Source organism: Tupaia chinensis, unplaced genomic scaffold (genome assembly GCF_000334495.1).
Source record: "Tupaia chinensis unplaced genomic scaffold, TupChi_1.0 Scaffold000346_1, whole genome shotgun sequence".
Taxonomy (NCBI): Eukaryota; Metazoa; Chordata; class Mammalia; order Scandentia; family Tupaiidae; genus Tupaia; species Tupaia belangeri.
Window position 1 is genome coordinate 3,790,583 of NW_006159840.1, and position 10,203 is coordinate 3,800,785.

Below are 10,203 nucleotides of genomic sequence, written 5' to 3' on the forward strand. Positions count from 1 at the left end.
TTTTGGAGTTTTTCACTATAGGGCGCATGCGCTTGCCAGACAGACAGAGAGAGAGAGACAGAGAAACAGAAAGCGAGAAATCACCCCCCAGGGGGGATGGTCATGCTGCAATCCCCTCTCCTGCATTCTCCTCTCGGGATCTTGGGCATGCACACACATGCGCCCAGCATGAGTTTTAAGCCACCGGGTCCGGGACGCGAACCACGGTGGACTACGTGGGAGTCCAGCGACATAGACATTACGCTAACTGCTGGTTCCCAAGATGCTTCGCTTTTAAGGCACATGGCTAGTATTTATAATGTGGTTGACTTTGTAACCAGAAAGCTTAGCCTTGCAGCTGGACTCTGATTCAGACGATCCTAAGTGCTTGGATTTCCTTTAGAGTCTTATGGCATTTGGCATGTATGGAAAGGTCCTGGCAGGACGAGGGCAGGAAGCGTGTGGATGGTGAGACAGAGCACGGCCGCCGTGTCATCCCTCGCCTGTGCACACCCGGAGTGTGCAGTCCTACCCCTCACCACGTGGGGACAGTACCTTTAACCACGGGGCTGCTCTCCTGTGGAAGGCCCTCTGCATGATCTGCAGGCTTTCTCAGAAGCGGGATTGATTTCTATTTGGATAAAGGTAACGTGATTAAACCTGAAATTGGCTCTGTGTGTATCACGACTTGTTTGGGATTAGAATAACTAAAGAGTAGAATTTTCTGCCCATCTGTGACAAGCTTTAAATTAGATTTCAGAATTAACTTGGGGAATCCCTGGGAGCCTCTGGAATGATCTAGTAAATGAGTGAGCAAGCTTTTGTCTACAGCGTTTGAGGGGCCTGGTTCCCTTTCAGCCCCAGTGAGGTCAGCTCAGTCCCAAGCCAACGAGCACAAACACCTCCATGACCTTGGACAGAGTGGCCGGTGGCACTCTCTAGTCCCTCTTGGCTCCCTGTGTCCCAGCACCACTCGTTCTGGCTCCAGAAGGCAGCTCCTGGTTTTCCAATAGTTGCTTTAATTTATGACATGGCTTGGACTCCCTCGCTGGCCATGACCTTGGCCCTCACCCCAGGATATTATTTTCAGCATTTATCCTCTGGCAGTCGCACTGTACCCAGAGGTGGGAGGTGCTCCATCCTGTCAGGGCCCCACACTTTGGGCCTGGAGAGACCAAGGCCAGGATAAACCTACTCCGGTGCCTGGTCCCCTATGGCAGGTCAGGTAAGAGGTGCAGACAAAGTGGGCAGAGCAGCAAAGCAGCGGGCGTTGTCTGCCGTGCATCCTACTTTTTTGGAGAAGTTTTTGCTATAGGGCGCATGCGCTTGCCAGACAGATGGGGAGAGACAGAGGGACAGAAAGCAAGAAATCGCCCCCCGAGGGGATGGCCATGCTGCAATCCCTTCTCCTCCATTCTCCTCTTGGGATCTTGGGCACACACGTACATGTGCCCAGTGTGTTTAAGCCACTGAGTCTGGGACTCGAACCACGGTCAACTACATGGGAGTCCTGTGACAGCTATTATGCTAACTGCTGGTCCCCTGTGCATCCTATAATGACTTGCCAAATGCTCCTTTTCTGGCACCAAATGCTTCTCTGCTGCCCACACTCCTGCAAAGAAACATGGCACTGGCTCAGGTTCTAAACCTTGGAGAGACAAAGCGTACAACATGGCAGCTTGAGAAGAGGCACCAGCTATGCCTGAGGACTGGCATGGAGGATGCCCAAGTCCCATAGTCATGTAGAATCAGACGGAACCCTAGAGCAAGGGTCAATGGGAAGGGTCCCAGAGGGCCAGGTTTCCATGGGTCTCGAAGGGTGCAGTGGACCCAGGTGGGCAGTGAGAGGTGGGTAGAGGTGCCCGCCAGGGCCGGCACCCATCTGGGCCACTCAGAGCAGCTGGGGCTCGCTGGCTTTGAAGTGAGTGAGCACAAATAACGCCAGACGAGGGCCGCAGCTTTCGCCACACAGATTTGGGTTCCAGAGTGGGGGAACGTCTCCCCAGAGAAGGTGGTTCTGGAGTAGAAAACTCTCCCACCAGGCTGGATGGACGGGCGGCACCGTGACCTAAAGTAGAGCTGAGATGACCTTCCGTGCTGTTGTTCTGCTGTGCTGTATGGAGCAGACACAAAACACAGGCAACTGAGTGTGTGCCAGAAATTATGTCATTTACAATTTAATTTTCCTAATTGAAAAAATTTCAGAGGTTGCCCCAAGTAAATCTTGTGCATGATTTAACAGGCGAAGAATCACATTTTAACTCTGAAAAAGACCTGAAACAGCGCTGTGTCCTAACAAAACAGAACTAGAGAGTGGTCTTCATCCCTGCTCTGTACTTCTGCAAGATTGCAAACAGGTACGATTCAGGGTATAGGCACCGACCAGACGCACAGAGCGAACTAGACGCAGCTCACCTCTGGTTGGTATAGCGCTTCATAGCTGTTTTATTTTTAACTGGCAAGTAACGTATACTCTCTCCCTCTCTCTCTCTCTCTATATATATATACACATATACACACACACGCACAGAACACACTGATATTTTGATGCCTGTGTATATTGCAGAATGATCAAATCAGGAGAATTAATATCACCCCATATACTTATTATTTCTTCATGGTGAGGACATTTCAAGTCCATCCATTCCTTTAGCTATTTTGAATTCACAGTACCTTTCAGCCCTTTACATTTTCTAAGTAAGGCCTTTTAGATCTATTCTGTAATTTGTTCCCCACTTCCACCAGAGAAGACAGGGTTGATTTAGCTTTTCCCACTTGACAGAGAGCTTGGTCCCTTGGCCAGAGGACACCCTCATTCAAGAGTGGGAAGAAAGGAGGACGGAGGTGGGGTTGGCCCTCTGCCCTGTGCCAAGCGTTTATTGTTGACTGCCCCGATCCTTTCTCTTCCCTGAGGAGGCCACTGCTCTCCTTTGAGAAAGTTGGTTCTCCCCTGCTCTAACCTTCTGGTTCCAATGGTGGCTCCCATTAGGCCCTGCCCAGTTCAGCCAGCACAACTATGAGTTTTCTCTGAACCTCAACTAGTTTGGGGTGAAGAGGTGAGCAACTATAACCATGGTCCATCCTTCCTTTCTCATCTGGCAGCAAAGTTATGAGACATGGGAGCGGAGCAGACATCCATCCTGCCACGTGTCGGACGTTGTCTGAGAGAATAAAGCCGTGTGCAACAAGGAAAGACGAAGTGTCCTCAGCGTTCAGGCTTCTGGTTCTGGTGGTCTGTGAGGTGCAGGTGTTCCCCTGCCCTCTCCACGGCTACTTGGAACTCTCTCTTTGTAATTTTCCAGAGGGTATGTGCATTTGCTGGAGAAAGAGAGAGGGAGAGAGAAACAGCCTCCATGGGAGACGGCCATGGCACAACCCATGCTCCTACACCGCTCCCTCTTCTTGAGACTTGGGAAAGCACGCACACATGCCTGGTGTGTTTTCTAAGCTGCCAGAGTCAGGACTGGAACCACATAGTCAGCCATGTGGGGCCTAGCTGCCTTAACCCCATGCCACCGGCTAGCCTGGTGAATAATAGATCACTTTTTTTTTCTTTAAACTATGTCAAGTTAGATCCATGTTACAGGCAGTCCTCACTTAATGAAAGAGTTCCATTCCTACCACTAGGTCGTCATGTGGATTGATTGGTAAACGAGGAGCTTCATGAAGGATACCGCATGGTATGTCATGACACCATAGGGTGTGCATTTTTCAATAGACATTGTGCAACATCACACTGGAATAATGTCATTCTATCCACACAGAAAACATACATTAGATGAGCTCCAGAAAGCAACAAGACACCTCACAACACAGTAACACAAATCCAACATAATCGCTTTAATTTATTCTGAATATTAGGGGTGCACAATGAAGTATAGACGTATAACCAAAATATGTAGTCTTGTAAGACTGCAAACACTTGGTGTCCTACGGGTCCCCAGCCCCTGGGCTGTTGACTGTTCAACCATGCACGAGATTCACCTGGGGACCATTAGGAACAGGGTGAACAGGCAAGGAGCACGTAGCGAGTGAAGCTTCATGTGCGTTTAAAACCATCCCCCAACGCACCAGCTAACTGCCTGAGCTCCCCCTCCGGTCAGATCGGAGGCAGCACAAGTTTCTCAAAGGAGCCCCCAGATGGGACTGCCTAGTTGCAGGTTCTGCATTGTTGCGAGTTGTATAATTATTCATTATATATTACAACGTAATAATAACAGAAATAAAGTGCACGATAACTGTAATGCACTTGAGTCATCCCCAAACCATCCCCCTACCAGTCTGTGGAAAAATGTTCTACAAAACTGGCCCCTGGTGCCAAAAAGGTGGAGGACCTCTGGTGGGGTGACTACCAACCTACTGAGGAACAAGACAAAGACTGAAAAGGGGATTCTAGAGACTCACACAGACCAAGAAAGAAGGTTCTAGGTATTGGAGAAATGGTCTGAAGTCAGAGTGGTCCAAGCAGAAAGGCCACGGAGCGAGGAGAGGCCGTACCTAAATAAGCAAGAGCAGTGACTAACGGATCCATCGCTGAGGTTACACTGCAAGATGGGCTGGGCCTGGAGCCCAGCAGTTAGGAGAGCTGGATCCCACGTGGCCCTGGACACTTGAAAAACCCACCGTGTGCATGTGTCCAAGATTCCAAGATGTCCAAGATGATGGAGAAATGGAGCAGGGATTGTGGCATGACCACGGCCCATTGGGAGTGCTTCCCCCTCACCTTCTCCCTCGCCCTGCTTTTCTGTCTCTCCAGTAAGTGCACCTTTCTCTGGCCATCAAAACCCTACAGTATAACTTCCACGCCCACGAATCTGTTATAGTCCCACTTCATGTATGAAAAAATATGAATCAGTAAAGTTAAATCAATTACCCCAAATCCTAGATTGAGTCATTGGTATAATTATGTTTTTTTTTTTTTTTAACCAGTACGTGTTGTGAGGGCCCTATACATGTAATTATGTAATTAATAAAGATTTTTTCTAATTTCCTTTTTTTCCTTTATGAGATAGAGGAAAGGAGAAGGAAAGAGAGAAGGAGGTACTCTTGCCAGGGTCTGGGCACACGGTGGTCCCTGCCCAGCCTCCCAGCCGTCCAAACTCACAGGGTGCACAGGTGTGCTGGGGACCTGCACCCAGGCCTCCCAGGTGGCTTTGGCAGCACCCAGCATGCCCTCGCACTTGTGCCATCACAGCTCAGCTGAGCTCCTTTGATTTTACAAGAAGCCCTTGGAGCAGATTGAATAAGCATTATTAGCTCTTATCAGCTTGGACGCGTTAGGTGACTTGTGTACTGTTCACCAGCACGTGAAAAATGAGACACAGTTCGAGCCGTGACTCACGACCTAACGTCCGGTGTTGACTGTGCATGTGTGCTCACTACAGACACACAACACACACACATGCACACACAGGTTCATTTCAATGAACAATAACAATCAGAATCAATGACAGAAATAGCCTTCTCAGGTTTATTTTTTAAAATGTTTTCATTATTTGTTCTTTTCTATGCTGCCAAAATATTGGTTTAGAAATCATCTAACTCTTCTGCAGTTCTAACTGGGATAAAATATTTCCCATTATCTTGAGGCTCGATAAAATATAAATAGCTTGTACTTTGTCTCCCTTGGTTTTGATACCTAATGAAATGTGAAAAAGCAAGATGACACATAAAAGAAAAGCAAAAGATAACTAATTCGGAGATTAACTTTGGGAAAGCTCCAAAATTAGCTCATGTAATTAGTTCATAGTTTAGAAGCCTTTGCTGGAATTACATTTATGCAAACAAATTCCATTCACATAGTTGAGGAAGACTGAATGATTTTACAGATGTGTTATGCTTAGAACTGAGGTTATGTAAGTCCTATTCCTCATTTTCTCTCTCATAGCAATTGATTTTAATAATCAGGAGAAGCCAAAAACTGTCACTCAGTTGCTTGTTGGAAACATCGGTGGTGGGTCCTGAACTGGTGGAAAGCAGGCTGCAAGAAAGCTAAATGACAGCGACACTTACGGGCATAAATACTCCTGAGGCAAGTAGCCAAGGTGGTAGGCTCCGGATTGGATCTCCCTGGTTTTCACGTCGTTGTGCAATTCTGTACAGGGGTGAAATGAGTATAGGGCGAGATTGGCTCACTGGTTTCCAAGTTGTGTTTTTGCTATTGTCGATTCGGGAAGTCCAACATATGAAACAGTCCAAGGTGGACTCGCTAAGATCGTGGGGGTGAGGGAAGAGGACACAGAAGCCCAGGGCTTTCCCAGAGCCACCAGCCAGGATGAGCTCTGCGGAGCTTCGCCGCTGAAGCATTTATGACTCAGCAGTAGCAGCGTTTAACCATCTTCTTAAATATTAATTACTGTAAAATGATCGTACCTAAAAACATTGCTCAATAGCAACTCTTCCTCAGATTATGAAAACGCAGATGTCAGATTCAATATGTAGATAACTCAATGACAAACCAGTTGAGACAAATCAGACCATTAAGTTGATTCATCAACAATTTTAAAGGACACCTTTCCCCCCTCACTGAATTGTCTGTGTGGAGAGAATAAAATAATCATTTCACTGTGGGATATTTCTTGGATAGCTTCTCCCCTGTTTACATATCAACTCTCTTTAGACGAGTGTATGCATGTTCACACTGTCAGAGAACAGACGAAGACAGGTCAGGGTAGTTTCGAATTTGGCATTTAGCCAGGAAACTTTCAAATTCAGTTTGGATTCGGGCTCAGCTGTGAAACCTCTGCCTCAGTCTCAGGCGACAGCAGCTCTAAGTTGGAGAACTCAGTGTGTCACCGGAGATCCGGGCGCCTCCATGGAAACAGCGACTGGGCTGCAGCTCCTACCATGTGTGAGAATGATGTGTAAACACCCCGAAATCGGCAGTCTTTTCTAACTTTTCCACAAGTTGGCTGAAGGTTTTAAGGATCAAATATTTGCAAATACTTGAGAAGCAAAAATCACGCTATGATAGAAACCTCTGTGAGAAAAGAGACAATGCAGAACTGTCATTTCCAAAAATATTTTGGTTCTGAATGAAGACTTCAGCGATGTATTTCCATTTATTCCTTGCTGTTTTAATACAGATTCGGATCAGTTCTGGTTTGAGAAAAGATGATGTTCTGCAACGCTTTTCTATTTGCATGAAGCTCTGTGGTAATGAGATTGTAAGAGCGAAGAGGGAGTGGATGTAGGGGGGCCCTCCTGGTGGAGGGAGTGGAAATGCTGTGTTCCCGGCGTTCTGTGTGTATTTAGATGTATTTTTGAAAAGCAAATGACAAATCACATATGTACTGTTTTCAGAAATATATTTGAATTCATCAAAACTGAGAATTTTCATACATTATTCAGTGCATGACCAGCTGTCTGCAACTTACTGTGTTTTGACATCAGGAGAGGCATGGTCATGAAAGAATTTGCACAAAGGTTTCTCTAGCCCTTGGACCTTAGGACTTTTGACACCAGAGCACATTCCATGGAGTTCTTAGGAAGGACTTTCTCAGTCCGAAGACACCAAGGATGCTTGCTGACCGTGGACAAACTTCACCAAAACATTTTATTACTGATTTCTTATTGTATAATGAATCCGTGTTTATTACAGAAATTGTAGCTAAACAAAAAATAACAAAGGAAATAATTAAAAACCCTAATTTCTTCCACTTGAAATAATATTGCTCTTTCTTTGCCCATTTGTGGCTATTCTTACAAAACAATAAGTGGAATTATAGCCCAAAGGCATGCACTATTCTGTTTTGATATCTGTTATCAAGTTGCCTTATAGAAATCTTCTATCAGTTTCTAGAATTATCATCCATGTCTGAGAATGTGTGTATTCTTGCCTGGTTTAAAGTGGATAACATAATTAAAAGATATTTTTCAATTTGATGGGTAAAATGTTCATTTTCATGTCAGTTTCGTTTTCCAGGATACACGTCTACACTGTACCCAGTGTGTTTTTCCTGCACTCTCTCTGTCCTGTGGGCATCTCTCTTGTGTCGTCACTCATGCCCCTGCCCCAGCCCCCCCCCAAAAAATAACAGTGCCTTGGTTTTCAGGGAACCCCAGTCTAGTATATTCTAGTATGATCTACAGAATACTGTTGCCAGGCCTTGACTGTTCCCTCCGTTTGGTGCATTCTGTTTTAAAATACAGATCTCGTTCCATTTCTTTTTTCTTGCTCAGGTTTTTCCCATACACTAATTTCAGTCAAGGACTGACAACTTATACGACATCCTCCCAGAGAACACACATATTTGTTGAAGGCTTAAAACTAATAGGAATTTTAAGGTGTCAATAGTCAACTGAGGAGGGACATACCAGACTGTGGAAAACTCATGACATGTTTTTGCATAGAAAACCAGAAAAAAAGTCATGATTTTTCTGACAATCCAATAATTTTAGTCAAGAGCAACCTTTCTTAGAGGCCCTCAAACCTATCTTGCAGGTCATGGCCTCTTACTGTGGCCTCTTAACAGACCACTCGCTGGGTTTCGGTTGTCTGTCTGCCTGCCTGTAAGGTGCCAGCGTAGTCTTGACCTGGTGTGGGTGGCTGGTTCCCTTATGCCAGCCATGCTGGGGTGACAGGTTTCTCTAACAGCCTCCGCAGCTTGAAGTGAGGGGCAGACGTAGAGCTTTAGGACACACCGTGAATGGCAGTGACGCTACTGTTGCTGCGAATGTCTTTACTTATGCATAAAACGGTGACTACATTCACGTGTGCATTTATTTCATCAAAGTCCTGAAACATCCATCTGAAAGCATTCCTGGATGTTTATATCGATTCCCGCGTTCGCTCCAAAATGCCCTTCGGAAAGAGCTTCCAAGCAATGCACTTTTCTCCCCAAGGGAGAATGGGGAACAATTTTTGGAACCTTTCACTAAATTTCTCTTCAAAAAAGCCTAAATGTAGTCTTCTTTAAACTTAGATACAGCCAAACGCCTATTCATTCAGACAAGAAAGGAATAAATGACTATGGAATAATGCTGAGGAGGACAATTCGCCGTCAGTGGGTCTGATGGAGGACCGCTAACGTTTGCTGTGTGAACTTTTTGTCTTGGTTTTTATTGATGAAACTGATGTGAAGATACCCTGGTTATAAGCTAAGAATATGTAAGTGCTTAGATGATAACAATTGTTACATAAACAGACTAGAGTCGGGCATGACCTGGACGTTGAAGAACAGAAGTAACCAGATGTGTGTGTGGGTGTGTGGGGGGGATGGAAAATAGGAGGGTATGTTCTGTATTTTACTTTAACGTGAAATAAATCTTAACAACCAACAATCAGTGCTCAGTGTGAACCGAACGTGTGCAGGGAAGCCTTCTGCGTGCTTAAAGGGAAGTTGGAGATTGATTTTCTGCTTCGCCGCCTCTCCGCCAGAGCAGTGGTTTGGGCGGTGGCGGAATCTGGGGAAGGATTTCCCAACCCTTTTTGTACTCTATGAAGATAGATGAAGGGATCCAGGCAAGATAGTTTTTACAATCCACACTGAATTTTCAAAAATAACAAGTAAAAACCTTAATTGTTTTGTGTGTTAAGACCTATACATGACAATAAGTGTCAGTTTAGGGGGTAATATTTTTTTTTAAAGTACACTTTCCAGGCTACTGTCCTGGTGCACAAACAAATATGAAAGCTAAGGGCAGGGTCCCTGACAGGGTCCTGTGCCCCTTCCCCTCAGGGCCCTGACTGCCCAGGCAGGGGGGGCGCAAGGAAGATGATTAAAGGCGAGAAAGATGACTGTTCTGGCAGTGGGATGCTAAGGCCATTAATTTGTCTGCATTTCAGTTCTAGTATGCCATCTATTAAACTATCATAAGGAGTACATATAATTAAAGATGATTTACACTCTAGACATAATTTCATACAAGCACTTTTAGGGCAACTTCATTTTAAAGCAGAATTTAGTGGGACAATATCTAAAGGCCACTGGAAACAGAGGGAAAGACACTGTACCTGGGAGGGGGGTACAATAAAACGCCTAACAGGGCTTTTAGGGGTCCACGTCCCAATAACCTGTGTTGGCAGAGCATGCAGGAAACACTGTTTAAAAGAAAAAGCTGATTAGATTTTCTTCCCTGGTAAACTGTTCCCAATATTGCCACCCTGTCCTCCTTTTCTCTCCCTTCCCGGGAGGAGCCAGGCCACACACTTCTCCTTTTCCATGACCACATCTTATTTCACAGTCGCCCAGACTGGAAACAACAGTTACATTTGCAACTCCA